Source organism: Mustela erminea, chromosome X (genome assembly GCF_009829155.1).
Source record: "Mustela erminea isolate mMusErm1 chromosome X, mMusErm1.Pri, whole genome shotgun sequence".
NCBI lineage: Eukaryota > Metazoa > Chordata > Mammalia > Carnivora > Mustelidae > Mustela > Mustela erminea.
Window position 1 is genome coordinate 39,567,014 of NC_045635.1, and position 16,339 is coordinate 39,583,352.

At 46.5% G+C, this 16,339-nt stretch overlaps 1 protein-coding gene across 1 annotated transcript in view; it reads right to left on the reverse strand.

Annotated features, from left to right (window-relative positions):
- The window catches only part of DIPK2B (divergent protein kinase domain 2B), a 33,301-nt gene that overhangs the window by 9,364 nt on the left and 7,598 nt on the right, over positions 1–16,339 (reverse strand). The window lies entirely within an intron of this gene.

Below are 16,339 nucleotides of genomic sequence, written 5' to 3' on the forward strand. Positions count from 1 at the left end.
TGGAGCTTTAGGAGCTAAAACTGGGGACCTGAGACAATTGCTCGCTCTGCCACAGGGCCCCAGCTGGACTGTGGCTGTGGACCCATACGCTTCTGCTCCCAGACAAGGATTGAAACTGGTAGAAGCCGGCATGGATGCTTGTTGAACTGGCATCATTGCGGGTACCCAGTGAGCCCCTGGGGCTCCCCAGGGAGGGAGGGGGCTAGTCCAAATTCTGAAGTGACTGGGCATGATGAAATGTGCCCAGGGTTGCCGATGAGAGCCCAGGAGTTGTGCTCAGGGATAGAACATTAGAGAACATTCCATGTTTGCACCTCCAAGTCTAGGAGTGTCCAGTTCATGTGCGCTCCAGCCCTCGGCCCGTGTATAAACAGGAGGAGAGGGGATGAACCCATCACGTGCCAGGCAGTGGGCTGCCTATTTCCCTGCCATTGCTCATCGAATCTTCCCAGGCATCCATAAGGCACGTGCCCTTATGAGCCTCTTTTTGCAACCGAGGACTTGGAAGTCGGCCGAGTGTAGGTAAGGGTCGGATTCAGGGTTCAAACCTGGTATGGGCTGCACGTTTGTTTCCCTGCCCCTGCACCAACCCTCACTCTGCTCCTCCAATTCATATATTGAGACGCTAATCCCCAATGCAATGGTATCGGGAGGTGGGGCCTTTGGGAAGTAACTAGGCCACGAGGACAGAGCCCTCAGGATGGGATTAGTGCCCTTATAAGAAGAGTGGTGAGAGCACCACGTGAGGATACAATGAGAAGGCAGCTGTCTGCAAACCGGGAAAAGACATTTCCTAAGAGCCAGTTAGCTGGCACCTTGATCTTGAACTTCCCAGTCTCCAGAAGTGTGAAAAATAGTCTTCTGTTCTTTAACCCACCTAGTCTATGGTATTCTGTTACAGTAACCTGTGCTAAGACAAGACCCTGTCCCTTAGACTCCAACGTCCATGCAGTTTCCCCCATAATGGTTCCTGCCCCACCTCTGGTCCCCTAAGCTACCCAAGTAGAGAGCATAGAAGGTGATTTGAAGCTAGGAGAATATATCTTTGCTTCTTCTTCTTTTTTAGGATTTTATTTATTTATCGGACAGAGAGGACAAGCAGGAGGAGGAGTAGAGGGAGAGGGAGAATCAGATTCCCCACTGAGCAAGGAGCCCGAGGTGGGGCTTGATCCCAGGACCCTGGGATCATGACATGAGGCGAAGGCAGACGCTTAACCAACTGAGCCACCCGGGTGCCTCTAGATGCCTCCATTTTTATACTTCTTATGATGTTGGGTCAGGGGTGGGTGAAGATACTAGGATTGCCCCTTTCGTTATTATAGCAAGGAAGTAGTGCCAGAAGTCACCCTGCTGACTTGTCCATTTTCACATGGTGGAAACACTAAAGAAGTTTCTCAGGTTCCATAATCCTCCTTGTCCCGCTATCTCTTTGAGGACTGAGCACAGAGCCGATTTACAAGCCTCACAGAATATGCATGCGGAAGGCTTGGCAAGGCGAGAGGTGAGTGTTTCGCATTCAGTAAATGGTACAAATCATCGTCGCCATCATCGCCATCAGTATCAGCGTCATCACTGTCACGTTAGAGATGCACCTTCTAACCAGCCATGGTCCTCTCTATGCCCTATGTCCTCGTCTAGCCGAAGCCTCTCCTTCCATGGCCACATGCTTCGGCAAACAGGGCAAGGCCATCTTTGATGGGATTGGGAGTGCCTGGTGCGAATAGGGTATCAGTGAAGAGCTAAGCCAATTTTCCTGACTTTTACTTTGGACTTTAGATTTGGGATCCATCTGAGAAAGAGGGGATGGAGGCAGAGCTGTGGCAAGAAGCAGGGGTGCCATGACCCGGGGTGACTGGGGTAAGGCCACCCAGGAGCTTCCAGGCCCAGTTTTAGGCCAGGGGTGGCCTTACCCCCAAACTCCTTTTCCAAAGAGTGTGTTAGCTGGGGCATGGGAGAAGGGCAACAGGTTTGGATTGGAAACTTGGCCCGACTGAGACGATGGTGCATTTTCTACCTCACAGGAAAGGCAAGAGGGCTCAGGAAGACAGCGCGTGCCTTAGAATCATCCTAGCCTCAAACTCATTTCCCATATTAATCACACCACTTGGGTCTGGATGACTCTAGGCTGTTTCCCAAAAGCAAATATTACACGGAAGGCCAAGATTTACCACGACTGAACAAATTTGAACGCTTGTTGTGATGGAAATAAAAGTGTAGAAGAAAGAACACTAACTGCTCTCAGGAAGAAAATCTAAGGAAGAAGAATGGCTTTCCTTTTGAAAGACTGGAAGTCAGCAGTCTGAGGTCATGAAGATGGCTGACGTACAGCTGGACTCGGGACTCTGACCTCTCTTGCCAAGGACATAGCAACTAACAAATGGAGAGTTCATGCTGAAATGGGTTTTAGTTTTCACTTCTCAGAATCTGTTCTTCTAAGGCTTTATAGAACGTAAAAATAAGGCAAACAGATATTATTTCATGTTCACAAATTATGAGACACATGCTAAAGACAGCAAATGTGCTAACTCAAGTCACTTTACCTCCCTATTAATTATATTTATTTATTTATTCTTCATTCCACTGAAAAAATTTATTTCTCCATCTGAGAGAGAGAGAGAGAGAGAGAGAGAGAGCGTACAAGCAGGCAGAATAGCAGGCAGAGGGAGACAGAGAGTCCCACACGGGGCTCAATCCCAGGACTCTGGGATCGTGAACTGAGCCAAAGGCAGATGCTTAACGACTGAGCCACCCAGACACCCCGCCCCCAATTTTTTTTTAAGATTTTATTTATTCATGGGAGAGAGAGAGGAGAGAGAGAGAGAGAGAGAGAGAGAGAAATTGAGCACGAGCAGGCGGAAAGGGTGAAGGGAGAGAGAGAAGCAGGCTCCCCGCTGAGCAGGGAGCCTGATGGGGCACTCAGTCCCAAGACTCTTAGATCATGACCTGAGCTGAAGGCGGATGCTTCACCGACTCAGCCACCTAGGTGCCCCCATTTGTTTCCCCTTTTAACCTTTTCCAGGGTCACTACTATCTTCCCCAACAATGGATTAGGCTACAGACAGTGCCCACACCGTCTTTAACAAATGGGAGGAAAGAGGCTTCCAAACTCGGCCATCCTGTGCACGTTCATTGTCAGACATTCAAACAATATGGAATTGTACAGTGTGAAAGTGAATAAAGAGCTCCTGTTATTGCCCCCAGAGGCTATCATCGTTGTGTGTTGAGATGTATGAATACACCCATATAGTGATACCAGGGAAAAAAAAAAAAAGATCACATGTCAGCTTTTCCAGTGATGAGTCTGCCCTGACCAGCTCAATTTGGATTCTGAGGGAAATCTTGAACAAATGAATTTTTACTCTTAGTGAATTTACTGTTATCAAGCTCTCCTACTACCCAGGGGGAAAAAGAGAAAATTCAAGTGCTAATAAACCTCTGAGTTGGCTTTCTGGTTACACACTTGAACACATTTTACATGATTTAGTTGTTAAATATGCTTTCGAAGCAGGGTTTAGGTTAATTATATATCAGAGTTAATCAGCGTGTCGTAATTAAAACAATGATGATTCACTGACTGTATGGATTGTTCTGGGTAATTAAACCAAAAGTTACAGAATGTTTCCTCAAGATGCATTGTATTCAAAACCAGGAAAACCTATTTGGTTTTTGTTATTACGAGAAATAGCTCACAGTTCTTTTCTACTCCAGGAGATGGATTCCCTCCTTCCCCACCCCTTTTCCTGAGGTGCTTGTTGATTGTTTTTCTCATCTGGGACCTGGATACTACAAGAAGGTCCTTGGTTTGTTAACTTTTCATTCTGCAAGGGCTGACTGCCCCAGCGACTATTCGAGAGAAACCATTTGGATGACTCAAAAAGTTCAGACATCTAGGGTGACTGGGTGGCTCAAGTCAATTAAGCATCTGACTCTTGATCTCAGCTCAGGTCTTGATGTCAGGGTCAGGAGTTCAAGCTCCGCATTGGGCTCTGCGCTGGGTGTGGAGCCTACTTTAAGAATAAATAAATAAATAATAAAAAGTTTCGACATTTAAAAATGTCCTCATCATTCTCAGTCATGTCCCTTTACAGGCACAGCCCATCCTTAGCCACCGTTACTGGCACTGGAGAAGGGAGGGAACTTGGTGCAGTAGCTGGTCCCCTCATCATCCATGATTTACCATTGGCCCTTTCCCCCATAAGGAAGCTTCTCTATGCTACTGTTGGCCTGGGCTCATCAGTTCTGGTAGCTTAGATGTCAGTTACTGATGACAGAGTAGGGCTTGGAAGAGTAGAGGCAGAGACCAGAAATGAGCCAGGAACAGGTCCAGAATTTGGAGTTTGCTTTGGATTTCCCCTCCACCCCCAGTGGATTACCCTGGGAAGGTTGTGTTGATGTGAACACATTAAATGAAAACAATGAAACAGGTTTGGTGGTGCAGGGCAGGATGCGGTCTACGGAATATTTCCCTGGTACAGGAGGGCCCGGGTCTAGCAGAGCTCCCGTTTCCATGCAAAACAGGGCCTCTGACTCTGGGTGAACTCCTTCCCTCATACAGGGCTTCTGTTTGCTCTCTCTCCCTTGTGGCCCCAGGCCTCAAGTGCAGGACCGGGATGCAAGGCGTCTTCACTTCCCCAGGAACCCTGGGCATCGTCTGGCCAGTAGCAGATGCTTGTGCCTCTTGGATGCCCCTCCCCCCACTCCCTGCCCTGGCTACTTTCTTCACCAGCTGCTGTTCTGTGTGTTTGGCCTTGCCTTACTTTTGTTACCCAGCCTCCCCGACCCCACTGTGGACCCTTTGCCAACCACTCTGCCTACTACTTTTAGGTCCATTTGTGGAAAAGTCCCCTGTCCTCAAGTCACTTGTCTTTTAGAAATGCAAATTCTCAGTCCCTGCCCCAGACCTGCTGCATCAGAACTTCTGGAGCTGGGGCTCAGCAATGCCTGTGTTAACGAGCCCTCCAGAAGATTCTGATGCAGACTTGAAGTTGAGAACAGCTGTCCTGTAGAATGAACATCAACACTACCTGCCTCCCAGTCCTGCTGTTGTAAAACTACTTACTGCTGTGGACTCACACCGTGATCATGGACTTGACACTTAACTACTTTCCACATTCACACCTTATTCTTGCTTCTGCATCTTTCCCTGGCATGCATTTCTTTAATTCTTGGGAAGATCTGCCAGGGACATTTCCCCCAGCCCATCCTTCCCCTCCCAGGTAAGATCAAATGTCCTCTAAGCAGCTTTCCTGACCTAGCCAAGCCCTCATTTTCTTCCTTCTCCTGGAGTCTGGGCCTCAGGCCCCATTGTGCCTCAGCTCTCGGGTGCTCGTGGACAGAGACGTTGAATACCAACACTTCTGTAATCTCCTCAGCAACCAGTCTGGAGCAGGCACCCAGGAAGTCCTTAACACTCACATCCTTGGTCATGGGTGGATGGATGTGCCAGGGTGCACTTACTCGGGGCATCTGCTCCAACCCCCCAACTCCTGGGAGGCTGAGCCAGGCAGCGGGTGGTGAGTCTGGGAACGGTAATGTCTTGTCACATTGGGGAGGAGCGGGGAGCATGGCCACATGGGGAGATCCGGTCTGCCGAGAAGGTGATGGAACAGACATCAAAAAGAAAGCAGGGATGAGAAACAATGCTGCCCTGGAGGCAGAGATGGGCTGAGTTGGTGCCTTGGAACTTCCTAGTTTCCATGAGGTCCTGGTGGATGTACTTCTGGCACAACGAACCCCCTTTATACTTTAAATTGTTCAGAGGAGGTTCTGATCCCTGCAACTTCTGATCCCTGCAACTTCTGATCCCTGAATAAGTTACAAACAATTGTTTCCTTTTAGAAGACGTGCGTCATTTGTGGTGCCTGCCATAGGTGACCACTGTTGCTGAATTCCCCACAGCGTCCCTCCTGGTGTCTGTGGCACAGAGGCTGTGGTCAGTCCACCTTCTTCCTTTGCCTCCCTGTGCTCCTTGCTGTCAAACCTTCGGCAGCCAGAGGCTCACTTGGTAGCAGTTGTGGCTCCTTCTTCCATGGGGTAGCCAACACCTTGGATGAGCCTGTCTATAGGAGTGGTGGCTAGTTTCGTCCTCCTCTTTCTCTCTTCCCATCTCATCCTCCATCTTCTCCCCCTGTGGGGCCCCAGGCTTTGCCACTGCAGAATTTGTGAGCTGCTCAAAGATTTTTCACTGTGGCAGATGAGATAATCTTTGTGGCAGGCAATTCAGCCGATAGTTGGGATGGACGGGGCGGCTGATGCAGACGAAAACACATTATTTCATGGTCTGTCATTTTGATTCAGGTATGCCAAGGCTGGTCATAATTCTCCACTGGGCCATTTCGTTTTATGGACTGCTGCGTTTCCCCACCCCCACCTTTCTTTTTAAATCAGAAGACAGGATGCCAAGTGCTTCTGACAACTCACTTGCGCATGCAAGCTTGCGGAAACTTCTGTAGGAGTTCAGTGGCTTCTGCTGTGCAAAGGCCCTGTGGTCCAGAAAGCTCAGATAGAATCCTGATCATCAGAAAAGCCTTCAAACTAGCTTTGTGCTTGCTTGGGGGAAGGGCTGCCAGGATTCTCCTTCTCCCTAGCCCCTCTCTGTCGAGGTTGTACCACCCCTGTCGCTCAGGGTTCAATCAGAGTAGCAGAAACACCAGGTTGTTTTTTCTTCTTTTTTAAAAAACAGGGATTTGACCTAACATAATTGACCTCACCCCAACAAGGGAAGCCAGCAGAGGGGACACTGTGTGTGAGCTAAAAACTGGTCACTGTTTCCCTTCTGCCCTCCAAAACTCCCAATGAAATATTTCTGTAACCTACTGGAAATGGAAACTAACAGGGAAGGGAATTCTGGGAAATGCACTTCAGCCAGGCCAAGGTGACATGTTACAAAACCACCCTATCACCTTGGCCTTTCTTTGTGTGTCTCATGACAACTTTTCTCTTCATTAGTGATATGGGGAGAGCATGTGATACCATATTAAGTTACAGAGGAATGTGCAACATTCCATATACTGCATTTTCCATGTATTTATTCAACTTATAATTTTTCAACTTATTCAACTTCTAATTCCTCAACTTCTTTTTAATTAAGTTAATAACACTAGAAAAAAGACTAGAAGGAAGAACTTTAATGTGTTCACAGTGGTGGCCTCTGGGGGGTGGGTTCTAAGTGATTTTCCCCCCTACTTCCTTATGGATTTTAAAATATATATACTTTAGATGTTTTTATAATGAATATATGTAACCTTGATGAAATCAGTACAACCACTTTGGAAAACTGATAAGATCCACTAAACGAGTCCCTACGTACGTGTCATCATCTGGCGATTTTACTTCCATAAGTATACTCATGTCCACCAACTGACATATATAAGAATGTTTGTAGCAGCTTTAATTCACAACTGCCCAAACTAAATACAGCCCAAATGTTCATCAACCGTGGGATGAATAAATAGTGACATCATCACACAGTGGGATATTAGACTGTGATGAAAAAAAAACTAAACTACTGATTCATGCAACAACATGGACAATAGCACACAGCACCACGCTCAGTATATACTGTGTGATTTCATTAAAATGAAGTTCAAAACCAGGCAAAACTAATTCAGGGTGATTTAGGTCAGAACAGTGGTTACCGTTGGAGGGGGTAGGATGACCAGTGGCTCCAGTTTGCTTGGGATTGAAAGGTTTCCTAGGATGTGGATCTTTTAGAGCTAAACCCAGGAGAGTCTCAAGAAAATAGTACCATTGGTTACCTTTGAGGGGCATTGTCTTTGTAGGGCAGGGACATGAAAGAGCCTTCTAAAGGGCTGGAAATGTTCACTGTCTTGACGTGCAGCACGGTTACATGAGGGAACGCATGCAAAACTTTAGCTGTACACTTAAGATTTTTGCCTTTAAATATGTAATTTCTCCTTTGATTTAAAAACTTTGAAAACAGCTAAATTTTATGATATAGGATTCATTTAATAAAATCATTCTAGATTAACTTCACTTTTTTTCTTTGACCCAATTATTTGATTTTTAATCCAAGACCTGCAATAGACTTAGAACATGTAGACTTCAGTGAAGCATTCAACAGTAAGGAGAATTCATGGATTAATCCCCATAGAGAAAGAAGACTTTCTCTTTTTCCCTGCTCTGCTTAATGTTTTTATTTATGACTAGGACCTAGATAAAAACTGTGTTCATCAACACAGGATAGTGATATGCAGTTGGGTGATAGTGACTATGATGAGTAACAGAATCAAGTTGACAGGCTCTTAGAGTAATGGATTTAATCTAAGAAGATCGTATTTAATGAAAACGAAGGTCTAGCTGTAGCAGGGGTTTTAGCTGACACAACGTTTAATGTGCATCAATTTGAAGGGAATGACCTAGGGAAAGGGAATTGGGGATTATCTGGACCGGGAAGCCAGGATCGAGGGGGCAAACATATGGAAGGGAGGAATGTCACATATAACTCCAAGGAGTGAAAATAATTTAATAACTTAAGTGAGCGAAAGCCAACAGAAGACAGATTTGGGATAAATTGTCTAACGATTTGTTCTGTTCAAAAGAAGGAATAGGCTATTTCTTAAAGTAGTGAGTTTTCTGTTTTGTACGGTAAGATAAAGGATGCAAATATTTCGAGAGTTTCAATTAGTAAGCTTTCAAGTCTCTTTCAACCCCAAGAGTCTAGGACACATGTATGGTTCAGTGGGTAGAAATCTATCTTGACCTTTAACAGGTTGATACATTACTCTGTGGTTCGTGCTTTTATATACATAAACCAGGGATAAATACACTTGCTTTGTACTTAATCCATCGAAAAGGTTTACAAATCAAGTCTTCCATAGAATTCTTGGTAATCCTTGAGGAGAAGGGCTGGCAAAACTGGAAAAGTTTTTAATGTTGTAAGTGGCCCTGAGTCAGGACCAAGTTGACATGTAATTCCTCATTTTTTAAAAAGAGTCTTATTTATTTATTTCGCAGAGAGAGAGAGTGAGAGAGAGCGAGAGAGCACAAGTAGGGGGAGAGGCAGAGGGAGAAGAAGGCTCTGCGCTGAGCCGAGAGACTGATGCAGGACTCGATCCCAGGACCCCGGAAATCATGACCTGAGCTGAAGGCAGACGTTTAACTGACTAAGCCACCCAGGCATCCCTGTAATTCCTCATTTTTAAATCTGTTTGTATTATTCCTCCACATTAATGACCAAAGTTGTATCGATAGCTGCTTAACACAGCACTGGATTGGTGTCCAGTTCTTCTCTGAGCAGTGATGGGGCAACGGTTAAATCATAGATTGGGGCTATATAAAGATTTTATCATTGTTATTTTCTTGATATATTTATAATTTCAGTTATTTGCTTTGGGGTTCAAAGATAATGTTTTAAAATTCCAGATTTGGTAGGGTTCTTTTTTCTCCCCCTTTTTATTATTGTTAATGTGTGATGTTATTGCCTTTTATTTATTTTGCTTTTTTAAAGATTTTGTTTATTCATTTGAGAGAGAGACAGAGAGAGAGAAGAGCACAAGCAGGGGGAAAGACAGAGGGAGAGGCAGACACCCCACTGAGCTGGGAGCCCAACGTGGGGGCTCGATCTGAGGACCCAGGGATCATACCCTGAGCCAAAGCAGACGCTTAACCATCTGAGCCACCCAGGCACTCCCTGCTATTGCCTTTTAATCAGAGAAAGTGGTCCATGTTATTTCTACCTTTTGAAATTTATTGAGAGGTTTTGTGGCCTAATAAACTGTTTTTAGAACCCAATCAACTTACTAGTTATTTTCATCATTAATTTTTTCAAGTGATGGTCTTTCTAGATATCTATCATAAGTTATATAATTCAACCTCTGTTTACTTTGTATTATGCAGGCATATTCAGAGAAACAACCAATTCTTAGGCCTCTGAGCCAAGCAAACGTTTTTGTTCCAGCATATGTCAAAATAGGGATATTGAAATAGCAAAGAAAGAAATCGTAGCAAGAACAAAGGATGGCTTGATTTATTGAAGAACAGGTTTGGCTGGCTAACAGCCAAGTCCAGGGAAAGCTGAGAGCCCCGTGAAGGCAGAGCCTGCTTTGGCTGGTCCATCTTGATGTTTGTCCAGCCTTTAGTTCTGCTGTGGCTGTGGGCTGCCTCTATTTTCCATTGGAACTCACTGGGCTGCCTCTATTCTCCATTGGAACTCACTGGGAAGGAGTCCCTGGTGACTCATCTCACATCTACCTTCCCTGAGTCTTCTCTTGCCTCTGTTCAATTTCCCAACTTGTTTTCGTCAAGGTGGGGAACACCTTTCACTGTCTTCTCTTCACTTGCAAGGTCCCTCAGGAGTAATCTGGGACTCATTTGAGCAGACAGGCTGAGTGATCTGTTAGTCCCTTTTCCAGGAGCCTATGATAAAATGGAGGCTGGAAATAGTCTCCATCCCATTCCAGATAACGTTGTTGTCGCACATGCTGAGGTAATGAAGTCTCTCTGTGCCTGCAATCCTCTACGAAACCCATGATCCAAAGCCTTAGTTGTTTCAACTGTCAACGGTGCTGTGACTGAAGGGAGAAAAGTGGGCTGGGCGGAGCTCAGATCCAAGACCTGTAATCTCTCTCCAATTGGCTCCTGAAACTCCCCTGGGCCACAAACAAAGGACCATGAGTACCACCCAAGTGTCATGGGAAGCAGAGTCTCATGACCACAGTGGACCTCGGAAGGGCCTCTGCTCTCCAAACATGGGTCAGCCAGAGGGTATGTGCTGATGTTCCAGGAATAGACCTATGTGGGACTGGCCAGGCACTTTTAGTCGCTAGCTGATATTTCTTTTTTCATTGATACTCACTTCATCTTTGACTCTGTTATTAGATCAGTATGAAAATGGTATGGCCACGGATCAGCTATTTTTCTTTTTCTAGCATCAATCTGGCCATGTTATTTTTTTAAAAAATGTAACTTTTTGGAAGGGTCCTTGACCTGGTAGCCTGTGAGAGATTAAAATCCTTATGGTCTGAAAACTAGCTGTGACTCTAACATAAGATTTTCATCTTCGTTCAAAGACGTTATCATAACCTGTCTCCTATCACAATGGGCTCCCCGCCCCAGTGGGGTGTCGTCTCCCAGAGTGCCGGGACCTTGTCTCCACACCCTAATACCCTCCTAGGGCCTCACATAGGTCCTGCAAACCCTCCTTAAGTATTTTTGAATTAACTTCAAGTGTAAGTATTAACTTCAAGTACAGGTACAATAACTACAAGTACAAATGAGTTTTATTTTAGTATTTACCTCTAAAACCATACTCCGATTAAATGGTTAACATGTGTTTTGCTAAATTTGCTCTTATCTCTTTTTTTAAAAATTACCAAGACGTGCGGAGTAAAATTGCCAGCCATCCTTGTTTGAAGGTAGCGGCCTGAAGACTCTATACTGCCACCTAGTGGGAGAATAGACTGCGTGGCCACGGATTCTGTTCCCACTGGAGGGAAAAACAGGGTCTGTGTTGAGAACAATGTCAGAAGCAGCCAGTAGTTGAGGGCATGGGAGGCGGACCCAATGGGGGATATGTGTTTTCCTCCGATTAGCCACGCACTGCTGGGGTGGTTGCCTCTTTGCACTTGGCATAACAGCAGAGGAAGCCTTCTTTGTGGTTTTTCGAACAGGCAGATCATGATAAACAGGGTGGTGTTCTTGGCTGTGGTTCTGTCTGTGGGCTAGTAATTTAGGCTGTGGGATATTCCCACAGAACAATGCAGTTTTTCGAAGCAGAAAAGTCACGGTTTTATTAGCGTAAGTCAAACACACACACACACACACACACACACACACACACACACACACTGCACTGTTTCACCCTCTGGCTGATTTTCCTGGTCCCTGATTTTTCGTGACTCGAGAAAGTGTCCTTAATACAAAGCAGCTCTTGGCCCTGCAGGAGCGGGGGAGCCACGGACTCCCTGGCTGTTCACTATTGGGGCTTTTCATCCAAGCCGACTTTATTTATTTAGAAGCAGAGCTCACCATCAAAGTTCAGAAGGCCCTGCACTGGTCACAACCCCACCCCCGACCCTTTAAATTTTCTTTTATTTCTTGGACTGTTTCTCTTCTCTCCCTTGTCAGTTCTCTGAGCAAACCTATGGGTTCCCTGCGGCCCCTTCTCCTTTCGCGCGCGCGCACACACACACACACACACACACACACACACACACACACACTGGAGGGCCCTGGCCTAGATCCCGGTTGGAAAGTGGCTTTTGAGAAAATCAGGGAACACCCACTCAAGTCATGGTTGAGAGAATTCCTGGGGCCAGCCGAGCTGTTCGGCCAAATCTGGGATGAACAGTCCCCCCGAAATAGGCTACTTGCCTGGAGCATCACTGAGAAGGATTCTGGGGGCACATCTGGATTTTGTGTGTGTGTGTGTGGGAGGGTGCAAGGATGTATTAGGCAGGTGTGATATAGTCATGGGATGGACAAGTACAAGTATTACCATCTTGGTTTTCTTGGAGAGCTCACAGTGAAGTGTTATTAGCTGTTAACATCCTAGCATGAATTAAATTATTGGATTCGCTGCCCATCACCTCTTGGGGCTCCATGGGAATAAAGTCACAGGATTGGTGACGTTTCTATGGGACTTATCCTTCCTTTTTTTTTTAAGCTGAGGTGAAATTCACATAGCTTAAAATGTACCACTCTAGCCATTTTAAGGTGTATAATTCAATGGCTTTTAGTATAATCATAAGGTTGTACAATTGTCACCACTCTCTAAGTCCAGGATTTTTCCATCACCCCCAACAGACACCCTGTGCCCATGAAGCATTCATTCCTAATTCTCCCTCTCAGTTAATCTGCTTTCTGTCTCTATGGGTCTGCCCATTCTAGACATCTCCTCTACAGGGAATCCTCCAGTATTTGTCCTTTTGCATTGGCCTCCTTAACTTAGTGTAATGTTTTGAAGCTTCATGTTTTGAAGCTACCCTGATAGCGGGTATCAGGACCATTGTGTGGCAATAACATGTTTTATTTATTCATCCATCAGTTGATGGATGTGTGGGTTGTTCCCGCCTTTTGGCTCTTGTGACCAGGGCTGCCGTGAACATTCACGTGTGAGTTTTTGTGTGAACACTCATTTTCAACTGTCTGGGGCAGATAGGTGAGTTCCCCCCACACCCACCTTTGGCGATGACGGATCCATTTCAAACTGTCTGGGAAGTGAGTTTTGCTAAGAAGGAAAGTGTGGGAGCTTGGGTGCTGCCTGGAATAAGGCCCGGGAGGGAAAAGGGGCAGAACACTTAGGCCATTCTGAGGAATCCTAAGGTGGAAGTGTCTCTGGAAAGGAGGACAGGAGAGGGAGGAAGTGTTTCCAAACGGGGTGCCCATAACCTTGATCTTTGGTAGATGGAGGAAAAACGGACTTTGTTCAGCATTTATAAGGTGGCTGCTGATATTTTTCATTTTTTTTAATAAGAAAAGGAAAATAATGATGTATTTTACATTGGATAATTGAATTTAAATTCAGAAAAAAAAGAAAGAAAAAATCTCCGGTGGGGATGAAAAGATGAGTTAGCTAAAAAGTGAAAATGGTTGTGGCTTTGGATGTGTCTTAATGGGATGTTGTTAATGGATGTGCTTTTGGCAAAAAGAAGGAAACCTGGTTTGGCTGCATGTTAGAGTGAGAGGATGAAATTGGTCGAGCAGATTTTAGCACAACACACTGAAGAAAGAGATCTCTCAGTATAATAACATTGCCATGTATTTCGATGGCGATGGACTTTTTCTAAAACATCTTTGTACTTATTAGCTCATTAGGATGAATGAATTGGGTAGGAGAGACACTGTTTGCTGCCCTTTGAGAAGTAGGAAACCAAGGGGCTCCTGGGTGGCTCAGTGGGTTAAGCATCTGCCTTTGGTTCAGGTTGTGATCTCCGGGTCCTGGGATTGAGCCCCCTGTTGGACTCCCTGCTCAGCGGGGAGTCTGCCCCTGCCTCTCTCCTCTGCTCATGTTCTCTCTCTCTCTCTCTTTCTCTCTCAAATGAATAAAATAAAAAAAAAAGAAGTAGGAAATCAAGGAACCCATCAGAGCACCTGCTGACGGCAGTCGTTCATCAGGATTTGTTAAAAAATAAGTGAAGCAGAGTCATCTCAAGTCGGAGAATGTCAGAGCTGGGATGTTCTTGGAGATCATCCATCAGGACTCCCTCCCCAACCAACTTTGGGAGGAAGGATGTTGGGGCAAAGCAGAGAAGTCCTGCGCTTAAAGGCCAGGTCACCTGGTTGAAGAGTGAAGGACCCAAGTCAATGGTTTCTCCTCTGTTTCCTTACTGAGAATCACCGTAACATCTACCACATTGCTTTGTGGTGGTTTGTGTTCTTACCTGTACTCACTGTTGGGCCACCTGCTCCTGGAGGTGGAGCTTGTGCAAGATTCATTTTGTGTCCCCAAGATAAAGCACAGTGTTGAAGCTTGTTGAAGCTTGTTGACCAGGAGCACGGGAAGTGGCAGCTCTTTCTTCTTCCTGGGTCTCTGCTCCTTCCTGTTTCACCCCAGCTTTGAGTGGCAGAGCTCAGGAAGAGTTTCTGGACCCTAGAGATCTTTTATCTAAACCCAGTGTCTACACTCATCATGGTGGGTGATGTTAGATGTGCTGGGCAGGTTGCTTTGGACTTGCTGGGGTTGGGGGCTGGGGTAATCCCTGGTGGGTTGTTATTATGGAAATCTCTAGAAGCTGAAGGAAAGAGGGAGCTTTCCTTAGTTCAAAGTCAGTCTGGCCACTTTCTATGGGATCTCGAGTGTATCCTGAGCCCCCCAGATGTCCTTTGGTGTGTTGTCCAGGGTCCTGAGTGGAGGTAAGTCTGGAACCAGTACCTTAGGGGATTTGTGTCCTTTAGCGTGGGACCTGTCCATGATGGGGGCAAGAAGAGGTGATGGGATTTTTGAGGGGGTTCTCAAACAATTCCATGTGTATCTTGTTTAGATTTTCCTGGGGACTTTCACTCGTTCCTGAGCGTATAGTTGAGGCAAAGTGGAAAAGGTCTCACATTGGTCCTTCCTGTGGCTTGGTACTTGCTGTGGCCAACAAATGGCAGATGACAGGTACCCAGGCCAGTGCGTGGAGGGTCTGTCTACTGGTGCAGGAAGAGAGGCACAGGGAGATTTTATGTATGGTGTGGACCATGGTGGGGGCTTTGTTATCTGTCTTCTGTTAACGGGTTCTGCTCAGTGTTGAGCAGCCCCAGAAAGGGGTGGGCGGGTTCTTCTCACCTCCACTTCCTGTCTTCCTCCACTTCCTGTCTCCTGTGCAAACTCCAAGACATGAATGTTGGATCCCACCACCACCTCCTTGGCCTGGGAAGGGCTTGACTTCTTGGGCTCCTTCTCACCCCACCCCAGAGCAGTGAGATTCATAGAGTGCAGGGTGCAAAATGCTCCCACTGGAAAGCTCGATGTCAGATGGCAGCCATGTTTCCACAGCTTGATTACTCCTGATTGCAAAGCAGTGCCCACACAACCCAAGAACAAAGCCAGGTGGTCTTATGTCATGTATGACACATCCAGGGACTGGTTCTTTGCTGGTGTCCCTCGTCTTGATGAGGCCAAGGGAAGGTCTGAGTGCTCAGAAGTCCCTCAGGCAGCCTCAGGTGTCCATGTAAGGGCGGCTTGTGGTCTGGGGAGTGCAAGAGGCAGCGTCGGCATCCCCTGGATGGGGTCAGTTCGTGTTCTCCAGCCTTGTCATGGCAGGGAGGTTGGGGTGAAACTCTTCTTTCCCATCTTGGCTGAAGGAGAGACACCCCTCAGTCCTCTGAGGGGGCGCCTTCTGCCATCAGTGGCCCAGTGGGGTGTGTGGGGAGGAACATGGGCGAGGAATCAGGATCCCGGGGACCAGAGCACAGGGGTTGGGAACCAAAGCAAGGTATGAGGGCATCAGAGATGTGCTCAAGTCCTGGAGGCAGCCTACAGCGGGGAGCTAGTGGGAGCTCTCAGATGGTAAGAGGGAGCTGTATTAGCAGAGCCTGTTTATGCCATGACTCAGGTTTGGTTCTTCTTTCTGGTGGGCATTGGACGAGGAAGCTGATGTTTAAAATGGGCTTTCTGGATGGTGAAACAGGGTATCTAGAAGAGCTTCTAAGAGAGGGCATGGTGTGGAGGTTGGCAAAGGTTCCCCAAGAAGGTTGCAGGGTGAGCTATACCCTGGGTGGGGGGGAGGAGGAAGGTTGGTGGGGGTCAGCCTGTGGGTTCTTCAGACCAGAGAGAGCAGCCAGAAATTGTTTCCCAAATAGTTGCGACGGTGGGGGGTGGTGTGTGTCATGTCAGCGAGAGTGGAGGATGACAAGGGGAAAGGTCCCTGTAAATAAAGCTGTCTAGGGGCGCCTG